We start from the raw sequence: 17114 nt of genomic DNA, 5'->3' as shown, positions 1-17114 counted from the left end.
CGCTCCTTCAGACTAGCCAGCAGCAATTAGCAACAGCTGGTGGACGTGCTGAGCTCATTAAAGGAGCTGCTGCTCAGAGCAATGCTGGTAAAAATGTTAAAGGGTTAATAGAGGAGCCATGTTGGGAGGCGGAGCTTTAAAAAGAGCAGGAGTCTTTAAAGAGACAGAGACCTCATTTCAAGGCCTTAAATTACAAAGTCAAATTTCTTCAGTCATGTCTGATATGTTCAGCATTTTTATAACTGCAGATTACATAATTACTCAATTGTGCTATAAAATGGCTCTGAACCTGGGAAACACATAATCCTGCCCCTTTAAGCAGAACAGGAACAAATATCTCCCTAATTTGTTAAAAGTAAATTAAATAAAAATTATTTTAAAACAGGCAGTTAATTAAATAGCTGAAGCTGGAAATTTTAACTGATAAAATATGCTAAAAATTATGAAGCTTACTGAAGACGACTCAAAAACAATTTAATAATAATAATAATAATAATAATGATAAAACACCACAAACAGGCGTCATTCTTTAATTAAAATGTATAACTGAATTATCAAATTAAAAATAATTTCTCTCCAAAAAGCAGTTAAACCTCTTTAGAAAACTTGAATTTCGGTTCTGGAGGCCGGCCCACTCCGGGGAGGACCCGGACCTCCCTGGGTCGGTTCTGACCCGGCGCCGCCTCAGGGTGGAGGTGAGACGGAGCGGCTCTGATGCCACCCTGCTCCGGCCTTTGTTCTTCATCGTTAAACACACCAGCTGCCTGGAACCAACATGTATGATGACTCAACGCCAAATGGCTCAGGAGGACGAGGAGGAGGAAGAGGAAGAAGAGGAGGAGGAGGAAGAGCGTGAGCAGGAGGAGGAGGAAGAGCGTGAGGAGGAGGAGGAGGAAGAGCGTGTGCTTCAGCAGCAGACCAGGCTGAGTGGGCGCGCCACACAAGTACCAATCATTCACACTTCCATGAATCCGTCATGCGGCTGCGTCGCCGTGTGTGCGCTTCCTCATCATCATCATCATCATCATCATATGGCGTGTTACATGGCTGGTTATGCAACAGTCCACAGGAAGTGATGTCAGCAGTCTCAGATGTACCTGTCCTTTGTTTCTCCTGTTTATTTGTAGAAATTTATCGTCAGTTTGGTTCTAATAGAGATAATTTTCTATGATTCTGAATCAGATCAATAGATGAATTATTGGCAGCCATAAGAGAACCGAACGATGTTCCTCTTTGGTTCTGAGAACTCAAACCGGACCCGATCGGTTCCGTTTCCACCTGGTGGGATTTGCTCGGTCTGCACCGTTTCTTCTAATATTGATGTAATATCTTCGTTGGCCTGTCACAATAACTAATGTTATAAATTATTCCAGAAATTATTGCTATAAATGATGATGATGTTTTGAGACCATTTCCCAGTAATATGACGTAATAAAGGCGTAATCATTTAAGAAAACTCTCAAAGATCAATAAACTTTATATTCTAATGAACATTTAACACTTTAACTGGAGACATTTTAAATAGAAAAAAAATAAATCAACAAAACAGAAACAAATCAAATGAATTATGCAAACGTTATGAACAAAATGATACTTGAAGGAAATGGTTAGTTGAGTCCCAAGCACCAAACTGAAGAGTTTCATCATCCAGTTTTTGGCAGAAAGAGAAAAATGATAAATTATGCAAATGGAAATTATTGTGTTCGTTTTAATGTATCATGTGATTCATTGATTTATTGCTTATGTTGGAAAACTATTATTATATTAAACTGTTACAAGTTAATTTCATACAAGAGTTAACAGGAGAAATGTTTTTTTAAAGAATATGAATTCATATCTGTCGCTATGAGCCTAATATAAATATGGCACTAAAATCTAATTATTTTTTAAAGGATTATTGTTTGTGTCACTTTCTTCAAGAAAATTGTGATCTGTACATCAGCAATCAGCTAGTAAGTCTGTTCTGCAATTGACTGGTAGTGGCTCTACCGTCCACTAGGGGGCGTTCGCCTGTAGAGAAGAACAGGAAACCACTCCCTGGGTTTTAAGGTGCAACAGCAGAACTTTGTGTCCAGCTCAGGTAACTTGATATCGTCGTTTTTAGAAACACAAACTGAAAATAGTGCCGGATTTAGAAACGTCAGTCGTTATGTTGCTGCTGGTCTCCACCAGACAAGAGGAAAAAGCTGCAACATGTTTCCACTGAGAAAAATGACAAACAGTAACATGTTGACAGGGAAAAGTAATCTGATTACTGGATTGGAAACAGTAACGCTTTAGATTGCTTGTTAGTGAGAAACGGGTTGGAATGAGCCGCAGTTTGTTTTAATCTGATGATTTTTGAATATTAAAGCACAACATCCATCTGTTCATTTATTGGGGCCTGCCATGCAAAGCAATGGCAGGAACCTATTACTATTGTCGGAGAGAAGCGTCTCTTTAATTGGGGCCTGCCATGCAAAGCAATGGCAGGAACCTATTACTCTACACCCAACAAGCGTCTCTTTATTGGGGCCTGCCATGCAAAGCAATGGCAGGAACCTATTACTATTGTCGGAGAGAAGCGTCTCTTTATTGGGGCCTGCCATGCAAAGCAATGGCAGGAACCTATTACTCTACACCCAACAAGCGTCTCTTTATTGGGGCCTGCCATGCAAAGCAATGGCAGGAACCTATTACTATTGTCGGAGAAAGTGTTTCTTTCTTCTTCTTTATTTTTCTTCCGTAACCGTTAATGCGGCTCGTACCGCTGGGTGCACACCTACAAATGAGGTATCAAAACGTGCAGAAAATTCACGCCATTCCAGCTATTACTTTTGGTGGGATTTGGGCTTAACGTGGCGACATAATTCGCAAAAAACTACGAAAAAAACCCCATTATAAGTCAATGGGAAAAATCCTAGAAATACCCTATTTTTGAGGATTTTCTGTGTCGTCACAAATTCACCTAGAAATGCCATTCAAATTTCATTTTGTAGATACGTCTGTGATCTCTTCGAAAGTGAAGACGGCTCGTCGATACCAGTTACGGTTTGTCCACAATTTGCCTCTAAGCGACCCAAAGTTTCTCATTTTTCCTAAAGTTAGAGTGCGTCTCTGGCTGCTTAGAGTGAGAGATGAAGACAACTTTTTCAGCCCAAATCATTTTTGAAATCGCCATCACGCCCACAAATATCGCACGATTAGTATCAAAATCGGTCCTGACATTGATACGCCTGTCTGCTCCGGTAAAATGTTTTCGAAATTTATCTAGACCGTACGGTTTTCTGTCACGGTGCTTCAGAGCAAAGTCATGCGACAGGATTTTCTGAGGCTCTCAGGCTCTTTCACTAACACTTCACACCTTGGTGTGAAACTTATTTAACATAGCAACGGATCTCAAGAGGCTATTGGCTGCTGATTAGGACTACAAATACGCATCACTGTAGTTCTATCTATCCTCAGTTGAAACAGATCAGGACTGAACTGGCCTTTAGAACTAATTGCTGCTATGGGCTGTATATAACTGATTTAACTCAGTAACTGTTACACATGGGATTAGTTTGGAACTTTAAAATGAAGCTTAACAAAAATTTCACAAAAAAGCCTTGAATATTTTTACATCATGTAATTGCTCTTTTTGGCTTTATTTGACTTTTTCATCCAAAGCACTGTTACACATGGTATTAGTTTGGCCCTTTGAAATGAAGCTTAACAAAAATTTCAAAATAAAAGCCTTGAATATTTTTACATCAGAAAATTGCTCTTTTGAGCTTTATATAACTGATTTAACCCAGCAATTGTTACACATGGGATTAGTGTGGCAATTTAAAATTAAGCTTGATGAAAATTTCAAAATAAAAGCCTTGAATATTTTTACATCAACTACTTGCGTTTTCAGCATTATATAACTGATTTAACCCAATGACTATTACACATGGGATTAAAATAGACTGTTTTGCATGAGCAGCAGATAGATCCTCTATTGCACATGTGTCAAACTCAAGGCCCGCGGGCTACGTCATTTTATGTGGCCCTCTCCCCCCTACCACCGTTTTACAGCCCCATTGATTGACTTAAAATAGGTTTTGAGCACGAATTGACTACAAACTACATATCCCATAATGCCTTCCGATTCTTACCAACCAACATTACGGCTTCTCGCCACTAGAGTGCAGCAGAGTCACCTCAAGCTGATTATTAATTTTCCCAGCGAATAAAACTGAAACATCGACAAGCTAACAAGCTAAAGAGCGAAGTCCCGTGATGTTTCAATCGAGGACTTTTACCGTCTACTGCCCCCTGATTTGATGCCACAGCTTCGACTCCATGCAGCTCCTGTGTTTTGTCCACGTTTGGAAGCACCTATCTGTGCGAACAGATGTTTCCAATAATGAATTTAAACAAGACCAAGCACAGATCGCGCATTACTGACGAAAACCTACACGCCGTTTTGCGGATTGCCACAGAATAGAACTAAAACCAGACATCGACGAACTGACCAGGGGAAAACGGTGCCTGACATCCGGCCAGAAAACATTGGTAAGCACAAACAAACTACATTTAAATAGAATGAATGTAAAACCAAAACTCAGTATACTGGAATATGCATATAGTTTATTGATTTTGCTTGTGTTTTGTTTATTTACAGAACACAACACAATGAGGATGTGTGTGAGTTGGTGACAGGGTGAAGAGGGATCAGCGTTGTGTTCAAGGACAGGCAACGTCACCTCATTGTTTTGTTCTTATGTGAAATGCATGTTCGTTGTGTAATAAATAACGAAAAAGTTTTGTGAATGAAGTTGAGAGTTAATATCAAAACTTGTTTTTTATTATTTGTCTGCTTATCTTCAAAGCAGACAAAGAATAATTTTCCCAGCGAATAAAACTGAAACATCGACAAGCTAACGAGCTAAAGAGCGAAGTTTAGCTGAGCAGTTTAAAAATACTGAGCATATTTTTAAACTGCTCAGTTTAAAAATACTGTAATTTTTAAACTGAGCAGTAATTTTACATCCATGCAAACTCAAATGTAATATTTAAAACTTGAATACATAAAATCAGTTATTTAACAATATGAGGTGTTGTTTAAAAATAAAAAAGATAGCAATTTCTTTTTATTGCAGAGACATTAGATTCTTAAATTTATGGTATTCTTTAAATGTTGTAATTTTGGTTCATTGTAAACTTTACCTGTAAAAAGTTTGTAGAAATCTTTAACATAAGGTCAATATATACTGCTCAAAAAAATAAAGGGAACACTTTAAGTGTTAAACACCTGTTTAAGTGTTCCCTTTATTTTTTTGAGCAGTGTATATTTTTAAACTGTAATATGTTGTGTGTGTGCGTTATTGAAAATTTATATTTGTGACAATCATTAGGTAAATGCTAATGAACTGCCTTCCTGCAGTTTATGAGCATTGAACTGTTACTAAACAGTTCCATGCAAGGTTCATTAGCGTTAGCATTTTAGCTTCAATAAGCTATTAGCTATTTATTGTACTTTTTAGCAATGTTTAGTATACTGAATGGAGTAAATCAATTACAGAAAATATCCTAGTGATTTCCCACATACTGATGAAAGCAATGACGCTAACATTAGCGTTTCTGCTGATTTTACCTGATATACTTACTTTATAATACTGAATGGTGCACGTCCGCCTCACTTAACGTTCTTGCGATTCTCCGCATGCCACTGATTACGTCGCGGCGTTCTTTAGCGTCGACGCCGATTTGTAGCGTGACGACGCCGGGCCCAGACCCACGGGCGCGCCTTGGCAGGCCCCGGCTAAATTTCTTCCGAAATTTTCTAGTTGGGGCCTGCCATGCAAAGCAATGGCAGGAACCTATTACTCTACACCCAACAAAGTGTCTCTTTATTGGGGCCTGCCATGCAAAGCAATGGCAGGAACCTATTACTATTGTCGGAGAGAAGCGTCTCTTTAAGTATTATTGGGGCCTGCCATGCAAAGCAATGGCAGGAACCTATTACTCTACACCCAACAAAGTGTCTCTTTATAATTCTTTATTTTTCTTCCGTAACCGTTAATGCGGCTCATACCGCTGGGTGCACACCTACAAATGAGGTATCAAAACGTGCAGAAAATTCACGCCATTGGAGCTATTATTTTTGGTGGGATTTGGGCTTAACGTGGCGACATAATTCGCAAAAAACTGCGAAAAAAAACCCATTATAAGTCAATGGGAAAAATCCTGGAAATACCCTATTTTTGAGGATTTTCTGTGTCGTCACAAATTCACCTAGAAATGCCATTCAAATTTCATTTTGTAGATACGTCTGTGATCTCTTCCAAAGTGAAGACGGCTCGTCGATACCAGTTACGGTTTGTCCACAATTTGCCTCTAAGCGACCCAAAGTTTCTCATTTTTCCTAAAGTTAGAGTGCGTCTCTGGCTGCTTAGAGTGAGAGATGAAGACAACTTTTTCAATCCAAATCATTTTTGAAATCGCCATCACGCCCACAAATATCGCACAATTGGTATCAAAATCGGTCCTGACATTGATACGCCTGTCTGCTCCGGTAAAATGTTTTCGAAATTTATCTAGACCATACGGTTTTCTGTCACGGTGCTTCAGAGCAAAGTGATGCGACAAGATTTTCTGAGGCTCTCAGGCTGTCTCACTGACATTTCACACCTTGGTGTGAAACTTATTTAACATAGCAACGGATCTCAAGAGGCTATTGGCTGCTGATTTGGACTACAAATACGCATCATTGTAGTTCTAACTATCCTCAGTTGAAACAGATCAGGACTGAGAACTGGCCTTTAGAACTACCTGCTGCTATGGGCTGTATATAACTGATTTAACTCAGTAACTGTTACACATGGGATTAGTTTGGAACTTTAAAATTAAGCATATTGAAAATTTCAAAATAAAGGCCCTGAATATTTTTACATGACGTAATTGCTGTTTTTGGCTTTATTTGACTTTTCCATCCAAAGCACTGTTACACAGGGATTAGTTTGGAACTTTAAAATTAAGCATACTGAAAATTTCAAAATAAAAGCCTTGAATATTTTACATGACGTAATTGCTCTTTTTGGCCGTATATGACTTTTTCATCCAAAGCACTGTTACACATGGGATTAGTTTGGAACTTTAAAATGGAGCATAATAATAATTTCAAAATAAAAGCCTTGAATATTTTTACATCATGTAATTGCTGTTTTTGGCTTTGTATGACTTTTTCATCCAAAGCACTGTTACACATGGGATTAGTTCGGAACTTTAAAATGGAGCATAATAATAATTTCAAAATAAAAGCCTTGAATATTTTTACATGACGTAATTGCTCTTTTTGGCTTTATTTGACTTTTTCATCCAAAGCACTCTTACACGTGGTATTAGTTCAGAACTTTAAAATGAAGCATACTGAAAATTTCAAAATAAAAGCCTTGAATATTTTTACATCAGGTAATTGCTCTTTTTGGCTTTATTTGACTTTTTCATCCAAAGCACTGTTACACATGGTATTAGTTTGGCCCTTTGAAATGAAGCTTAACAAAAATTTCAAAATAAAAGCCTTGAATATTTTTACATCAGAAAATTGCTCTTTTGAGCTTTATATAACTGATTTAACCCAGCAATTGTTACACATGGTATTAGTTTGGCCCTTTGAAATGAAGCATACTGAAAATTTCAAAATAAAAGCCTTGAATATTTTTACATCATGTAATTGCTCTTTTTGGCTTTATTTGACTTTTTCATCCAAAGCACTGTTACACATGGTATTAGTTTGGCCCTTTGAAATGAAGCATACTGAAAATTTCAAAATAAAAGCCTTGAATATTTTTACATCAACTACTTGCGTTTTCAGCATTATATAACTGATTTAACCCAATGACTCTTACACATAGTATTAGTTTGGCCCTTTGAAATGAAGTTTAACAAAAATTCCAAAATAAAAGCCTTTAATATTTTTACATCAACTACTTGCGTTTTCAGCATTATATAACTGATTTAACCCAATGACTCTTACACATGGGATTAATTTGGCCCTTCGAAATGAAGCATACTGAAAATTTCAAAATAAAAGCCTTGAATATTTTTACATCATGTAATTGCTCTTTTTGGCTTTATATGACTTTTTCATCCAAAGCACTGTTACACATGGTATTAGTCTGGCCCTTTGAAATGAAGCATACTGAAAATTTCAAAATAAAAGCCTTGAATATTTTTACATCATGTAATTGCTCTTTTTGGCTTTATATGACTTTTTCATCCAAAGCACTGTTACACATTGGATTAGTTCGGACCTTTAAAATGGAGCATAATAATAATTTCAAAATAAAAGCCTTGAATATTTTTACATCAGATAATTGCTGTTTTTGGCTTTGTATGACTTTTTCATCCAAAGCACTGTTACACATGGGATTAGTTCGGAACTTTACAATGAAGCATACTGAAAATTTCAAAATAAAAGCCTTGAATATTTTTACATCATGTAATTGCTCTTTTTGGCTTTATTTGACTTTTTCATCCAAAGCACTGTTACACATGGTATTAGTTTGGCACTTTGAAATGAAGCTTAACAAAAATTTCAAAATAAAAGCCTTGAATATTTTTACATCATGTAAATGCTCTTTTTGGCTTTATATGACTTTTTCATCCAAAGCACTGTTACACATTGGATTAGTTCGGACCTTTAAAATGGAGCATAATAATAATTTCAAAATAAAAGCCTTGAATATTTTTACATCAGGTAATTGCTGTTTTTGGCTTTGTATGACTTTTTCATCCAAAGCACTGTTACACATGGTATTAGTTTGGCCCTTTGAAATGAAGCTTAACAAAAATTTCAAAATAAAAGCCTTTAATATTTTTACATCAACTACTTGCGTTTTCAGCATTATATAACTGATTTAACCCAATGACTCTTACACATAGTATTAGTTTGGCCCTTTGAAATGAAGTTTAACAAAAATTCCAAAATAAAAGCCTTTAATATTTTTACATCAACTACTTGCGTTTTCAGCATTATATAACTGATTTAACCCAATGACTCTTACACATGGGATTAGTTTGGCCCTTTGAAATGAAGTTTAACAAAAATTTCAAAATAAAAGCCTTGAATATTTTTACATCATGTAATTGCTCTTTTTGGCTTTATTTCACCTTTTCATCCAAAGCACTGTAACACATGGGATTAGTTTGGAACTTTAAAATTAAGCATACTGACAATTTCAAAATAAAAGCCTTGAATATTTTTACATGACGTAATTGCTCTTTTTGGCTTTATTTGACTTTTTCATCCAAAGCACTGTTACACATGGTATTAGTTTGGCCCTTTGAAATGAAGCATACTGAAAATTTCAAAATAAAAGCCTTGAGAATTTTTACATGACATTATTGCTGTTTTGAGCATTATATAAATGATTTTATCCAATGACTGTTATTCATGGGATTAGGTTGGCCCTTTGAAATGAAGTTTAACAAAAATTCCAAAATAAAAGCCTTGAATATTTTTACATCAACTACTTGTGTTTTGAGCATTATATAACTATTTTAACCCAAGGACTATTACGCATGGGATTAGTTTGGCCCTTTGAAATGAAGTTTAACAAAACTTCCAAAATAAATGCCTTGACAAAATTTTAAATCATACTGAATGGTGCACGTCCGCCTCGCTTAACGTTCTTGCGGTTCTCCGCGTGCCACTGATTACGTTGCGGCGTTCTTTAGCGTCGACGCCAATTTGTGGCGTGACGACGCCGGGCCCAAGCCCGACGGGCGCGCCTTGGCAGGCCCCGGCTAAATTTCTTCCGAAATTTTCTAGTTGGGGCCTGCCATGCAAAGCAATGGCAGGAACCTATTACTATTGTCGGAGAGAAGCGTCTCTTTAATCTTCTTTATTTTTCTTCCGTCACCGTTAATGCGGCTCGTACCGCTGGGTGCACACCTACAAATGAGGTATCAAAACGTGCAGAAAATTCACGCCATTGGAGCTATTACTTCTGGTGGGATTTGGGCTTAACGTGGCGACATAATTCGCAAAAAACTACGAAAAAAACCCCATTATAACTCAATGGGAAAAATCCTAGAAATACCCTATTTTTGAGGATTTGCTGTGTCGTCACAAATTCACCTAGAAATGCCATTCAAATTTCATTTTGTAGATACGTCTGTGATCTCTTCGAAAGTGAAGACGGCTCGTCGATACCAGTTACGGTTTGTCCACAATTTGCCTCTAAGCGACCCAAAGTTTCTCATTTTTCCGAAAATTACAGTGCTTCTCTCGCTGATTAGAGTGAGAGATGAAGACAACTTTATCAACCCAAATCATTTTTGAAATCGCCATCACGCCCACAAATATCGCACGATTAGTATCAAAATCGGTCCTGACATTGATACGCCTGTCTGCTCCGGTAAAATGTTTTCGAAATTTATCTAGACCGTACGGTTTTCTGTCACGGTGCTTCAGAGCAAAGTCATGCGACAGGATTTTCTGAGGCTGTCTGAGGCTCTCTCCCATGTATTTGAATAGAATTTCAGATCTGGGCACAACATTTCTTTCTCTCATCGCTGTAAATGTTCTGAGTGAGGTACAGATATGAATCTCGGGACTATCGCAGAAGACACATTGCCCTCTCATACGCTCGAAACGCTTTTCGAATATGTATTACGGTTCCCGAACAAGAAGGATTTGTTTCCAATGCTTTTTTGTCAGTAAAACGTGTTTGCTCAAACACACAATTGTGTGTTTGAGAGCTCTGAGCTCACACCCTGCTGAGACCATTATTTGCCATAGCAACGGATCTCAAGAGGCTATTGGCTGCTGGTTTGGACTACGAATACGCATCGCTGTAGTTCTATCTATCCTCAGTTGAAACAGATCAGGACTGAACTGGCCTTTAGAACTACCTGCTGCTATGGGCTGTATATAACTGATTTAACTCAGTAACTGTTACACATGGGATTAGTTTTGAACTTTAAAATGAAGCTTAACAAAAATTTCACAATAAAAGCCTTGAATATTTTTACATCATGTAATTGCTCTTTTTGGCTTTATTTGACTTTTTCATCCAAAGCACTGTTACACATGGTATTAGTTTGGCCCTTTGAAATGAAGCTTAACAAAAATTTCAAAATAAAAGCCTTGAATATTTTTACATCAGGAAATTGCTCTTTTGAGCTTTATATAACTGATTTAACCCAGCAATTGTTACACATGTGATTAGTGTGGCAATTTAAAATTAAGCTTGATGAAAATTTCAAAATAAAAGCCTTGAATATTTTTACATCAGGTAATTGCTGTTTTTGGCTTTATGTGACTTTTTCATCCAAAGCACTGTTACACGTGGTATTAGTTTGGCCCTCTGAAATGAAGCATACTGAACATTTCAAAATAAAAGCCTTGAATATTTTTACATCAACTACTTGCGTTTTCAGCATTATATAACTGATTTAACCCAATGACTATTACACATGGGATTAAAATAGACTGTTTTGCATGAGCAGCAGATAGATCCTCTATTGCACATGTGTCAAACTCAAGGCCCGCGGGCCACATGTGGCCGGCTACGTCATTTTATGTCGCCCTCTCCCCCCTACCACCGTTTTACAGCCCCATTGATTGACTTAAAATAGGTTTTGAGCACGAATTGACTACAACCTACATATCCCATAATGCCTTCCGATTCTTACCAACCAACATTACGGCTTCTCGCCACTAGAGTGCAGCAGAGTCACCTCAAGCTGATCATTAATTTTCCCAGCGAATAAAACTGAAACATCGACAAGCTAACAAGCTAAAGAGCAAAGTCCCGTGATGTTTCAATCGAGGACTTTTACCGTCTACTGCCCCCTGATTTGATGCCACAGCTTCGACTCCATGCAGCTCGTGTTTTGTCCACGTTTGGAAGCACCTATCTGTGCGAACAGATGTTTTCAATAATGACTTTAAACAAGACCAAGCACAGATCGCGCATTACTGACGAAAACCTACACGCCGTTTTGCGGATTGCCACAGAATAGAACTAAAACCAGACATCGACGAACTGACCAGGGGAAACATTGGTAAGCACGAACAAACTACATTTAAATAGAATGAATGTAAAACCAAAACGCAGTATACTGGAATATGCATATAGTTTATTGATTTTGCTTGTGTTTTGTTTATTTACAGAACACAACGCAATTTTTAAACTGAGCAGTAATTTTACATCCATGCAAACTCAAATGTAATATTTAAAACTTGAATACATAAAATCAGTTATTTAACAATATGAGGTGTTGTTTAAAAATAAAAAAGATAGCAATTTCTTTTTATTGCAGAGACATTAGATTCTTAAATTTATGGTATTCTTTAAATGTTGTAATTTTGGTTCATTGTAAACTTTACCTGTAAAAAGTTTGTAGAAATCTTTAACATAAGGTCAATATATATTTTTAAACTGTAATATGTTGTGTGTGTGCGTTATTGAAAATTTATATTTGTGACAATCATTAGGTAAATGCTAATGAACTGCCTTCCTGCAGTTTATGAGCATTGAACTGTTACTAAACAGTTCAATGCAAGGTTCATTAGCGTTAGCATTTTAGCTTCAATAAGCTATTTGCTATTTATTTTACTTTTTAGCAATGTTTAGTATACTGAATGGAGTAAATCAATTACAGAAAATATCCTAGTGATTTCCCACATACTGATGAAAGCAATGACGCTAACATTAGCGTTTCTGCTGATTTTAGCTGATATACTTACTTTATAATACTGAATGGTGCACGTCCGCCTCGCTTAACGTTCTTGCGATTCTCCGCGTGCCACTGATTACGTCGCGGCGTTCTTTAGCGTCGACGCCGATTTGTAGCGTGACGACGCCGGGCCCATGCCCGACGGGCGCGCCTTGGCAGGCCCCGGCTAAATTTCTTCCGAAATTTTCTAGTTGGGGCCTGCCATGCAAAGCAATGGCAGGAACCTATTACTCTACACCCAACAAAGTGTCTCTTTAATATTATTGGGGCCTGCCATGCAAAGCAATGGCAGGAACCTATTACTCTACACCCAACAAGCGTCTCTTTATTGGGGCCTGCCATGCAAAGCAATGGCAGGAACCTATTGCTATTGTCGGAGAAAGTGTTTCTTTATTCTTTATTTTTCTTCCGTAACCGTTAATGCGGCTCATACCGCTGGGTGCACACCTACAAATGAGGTATCAAAACGTGCAGAAAATTCACGCCATTCCAGCTATTACTTCTGGTGGGATTTGGGCTTAACGTGGCGACATAATTCGCAAAAAACTACGAAAAAAACCCCATTATAAGTCAATGGGAAAAATCCTAGAAATACCCTATTTTTGAGGATTTTCTGTGTCGTCACAAATTCACCTAGAAATGCCATTCAAATTTCATTTTGTAGATACGTCTGTGATCTCTTCGAAAGTGAAGACGGCTCGTCGATACCAGTTACGGTTTGTCCACAATTTGCCTCTAAGCGACCCAAAGTTTCTCATTTTTTCTAAAATTAGAGTGACAGCCCATCTCGGCTAGAGTGAGAAATGAAGAGGTTTTTTGAGCCCAAAATAATTTTGAAATCGCCATCACGGCCACAAATATCGCACGATTTGTATCAAAATCGGTCCTGACATTGATACGCCTGTCTGCTCCGGTAAAATGTTTTCGAAATTTATCTAGACCGTACGGTTTTCTGTCACGGTGCTTCAGAGCAAAGTCATGCGACAGGATTTTCTGAGGCTCTCAGGCTGTTTCACTAACACTTCACACCTTGGTGTGAAACTTATTTAACATAGCAACGGATCTCAAGAGGCTATTGGCTGCTGATTTGGACTACAAATACGCATCATTGTAGTTCTATCTATCCTCAGTTGAAACAGATCAGGACTGAGAACTGGCCTTTAGAACTACCCGCTGCTATGGGCTGTATATAACTGATTTAACTCAGTAACTGTTACACATGGGATTATTTTGGAACTTTAAAATTAAGCATACTGAAAATTTCAAAATAAAAGCCTTGAATATTTTACATGACGTAATTGCTTTTTTTGGCCGTATATGACTTTTTCATCCAAAGCAATGTTACACATGGGATTAGTTCGGAACTTTAAAATGGAGCATAATAATAATTTCAAAATAAAAGCCTTGAATATTTTTACATCAGGTAATTGCTGTTTTTGGCTTTATGTGACTTTTTCATCCAAAGCACTGTTACACATGGGATTAGTTTGGAACTTTAAAATTAAGCATACTGAAAATTTCAAAATAAAAGCCTTGAATATTTTACATGACGTAATTGCTTTTTGGCCGTATATGACTTTTTCATCCAAAGCACTGTTACACATGGGATTACTTCGGAACTTTAAAATGGAGCATAATAATAATTTCAAAATAAAAGCCTTGAATATTTTTACATCAGGTAATTGCTGTTTTTGGCTTTATGTGACTTTTTCATCCAAAGCACTGTTACACATGGGATTAGTTTGGAACTTTAAAATTAAGCATACTGAAAATTTCAAAATAAAAGCCTTGAATATTTTACATGACGTAATTGCTTTTTGGCCGTATATGACTTTTTCATCCAAAGCACTGTTACACATGGGATTACTTCGGAACTTTAAAATGGAGCATAATAATAATTTCAAAATAAAAACCTTGAATATTTTTACATCAGGTAATTGCTCTTTTTGGCCGTATATGACTTTTTCATCCAAAGCACTGTTACACATGGGATTACTTCGGAACTTTAACATGGAGCATAATAATAATTTCAAAATAAAAGCCTTGAATATTTTTACATCAGGTAATTGCGCTTTTTGGCTTTATGTGACTTTTTTATCCAAAGCACTGTTACACAATGGAATAGTTTGGCCCTCTGAAATGAAGCATACTGAAAATTTCAAAATAAAAGCCTTGAATATTTTTACATCATGTAATTGCTGTTTTTGGCTTTGTATGACTTTTTCATCCAAAGCACTGTTACACATGGGATTAGTTCGGAACTTTAAAATGGAGCATAATAATAATTTCAAAATAAAAGCCTTGAATATTTTTACATCATGTAATTGCTGTTTTTGGCTTTGTATGACTTTTTCATCCAAAGCACTGTTACACATGGGATTAGTTCGGAACTTTAAAATGGAGCATAACAATAATTTCAAAATAAAAGCCTTGAATATTTTTACATCATGTAATTGCTGTTTTTGGCTTTGTATGACTTTTTCATCCAAAGCACTGTTACACATGGGATTAGTTCGGAACTTTAAAATGGAGCATAACAATAATTTCAAAATAAAAGCCTTGAATATTTTTACATCAGGTAATTGCTGTTTTTGGCCGTATATGACTTTTTCATCCAAAGCACTGTTACACATGGGATTAGTTCGGAACTTTCAAATGGAGCATAATAATAATTTCAAAATAAAAGCCTTGAATATTTTTACATCAGGTAATTGCGCTTTTTGGCTTTATGTGACTTTTTTATCCAAAGCACTGTTACACAATGGAATAGTTTGGCCCTCTGAAATGAAGCATACTGCAAATTTCAAAATAAAAGCCTTGAATATTTTTAAATCAGATAATTGCTCTGTTGAGCATTATATAACTGATTTAACCCAATGACTATTACGCATGGGATTAGTTTGGCCCTTTGAAATGAAGTTTAACAAAACTTCCAAAATAAAAGCCTTGACAAAAATTTTAAATCATACTGAATGGTGCACGTCCGCCTTACTTTATGTTCTTGCGATTCTCCGCGTGCCACTGATTACGTTGCGGCGTTCTTTAGCGTCGATGCCAATTTGTAGCGTGACGACGCCGGGCCCAAACCCCACGGGCGCGCCTTGGCAGGCCCCGGCTAAATTTCTTCAGAAATTTTGTTTTTCTAGTTATAATTCTTTATTTTTCTTCCGTCACCGTTAATGCGGCTCATACCGCTGGGTGCACACCTACAAATGAGGTATCAAAACGTGCAGAAAATTCACGCCATTGGAGCTATTATTTTTGGTGGGATTTGGGGTTAACGTGGCGACATAATTCGCAAAAAACTACGAAAAAAACCCCATTATAAGTCAATGGGAAAAATCCTGGAAATACCCTATTTTTGAGGATTTTCTGTGTCGTCACAAATTCACCTAGAAATGCCATTCAAATTTCATTTTGTAGATACGTCTGTGATCTCTTCGAAAGTGAAGACGGCTCGTCGATACCAGTTACGGTTTGTCCACAATTTGCCTCTAAGCGACCCAAAGTTTCTCATTTTTCCGAAAATTACAGTGCTTCTCTCGCTGATTAGAGTGAGAGATGAAGACAACTTTTTCAACCCAAATCATTTTTGAAATCGCCATCACGCCCACAAATATCGCACGATTAGTATCAAAATCGGTCCTGACATTGATACGCCTGTCTGCTCCGGTAAAATGTTTTCGAAATTTATCTAGACCGTACGGTTTTCTGTCACGGTGCTTCAGAGCAAAGTCATGCGACAGGATTTTCTGAGGCTGTCTGAGGCTCTCTCCCATGTATTTGAATAGAATTTCAGATCTGGGCACAACATTTCTTTCTCTCATCGCTGTAAATGTTCTGAGTGAGGTACAGATATGAATCTCGGGACTATCGCAGAAGACACATTGCCCTCTCATACGCTCGAAACGCTTTTCGAATATGTATTACGGTTCCCGAACAAGAAGGATTTGTTTCCAATGCTTTTTTGTCAGTAAAACGTGTTTGCTCAAACACACAACTGTGTGTTTGAGAGCTCAGAGCTCAGAGCTCACACCCTGCTGAGACCATTATTTGCCATAGCAACGGATCTCAAGAGGCTATTGGCTGCTGGTTTGGACTACGAATACGCATCATTGTAGTTCTATCTATCCTCAGTTGAAACAGATCAGGACTGAACTGGCCTTTAGAACTACCTGCTGCTTCAAAATAAAAGCCTTGAATATTTTTACATCAGGAAATTGCTCTTTTGAGCTTTATATAACTGATTTAACCCAGCAATTGTTACACATGGTATTAGTTTGGCCCTTTGAAATGAAGCTTAACAAAAATTTCAAAATAAAAGCCTTGAATATTTTTACATCAGGAAATTGCTCTTTTGAGCTTTATATAACTGATTTAACCCAGCAATTGTTACACATGTGATTAGTGTGGCAATT

General features: G+C 37.2%; 1 protein-coding gene across 14 annotated transcripts in view; it reads right to left on the bottom strand.

The window, feature by feature from the left end:
• Positions 1-17114, bottom strand: part of LOC116720928 (discs large homolog 1-like protein) — a 117686-nt gene that overhangs the window by 47859 nt on the left and 52713 nt on the right. The window lies entirely within an intron of this gene.

The sequence above is a fragment of the Xiphophorus hellerii genome, chromosome 6, assembly GCF_003331165.1.
Source record: "Xiphophorus hellerii strain 12219 chromosome 6, Xiphophorus_hellerii-4.1, whole genome shotgun sequence".
NCBI classification, from domain to species: Eukaryota; Metazoa; Chordata; class Actinopteri; order Cyprinodontiformes; family Poeciliidae; genus Xiphophorus; species Xiphophorus hellerii.
This window is presented reverse-complemented; position numbering and strand designations above follow the sequence as displayed.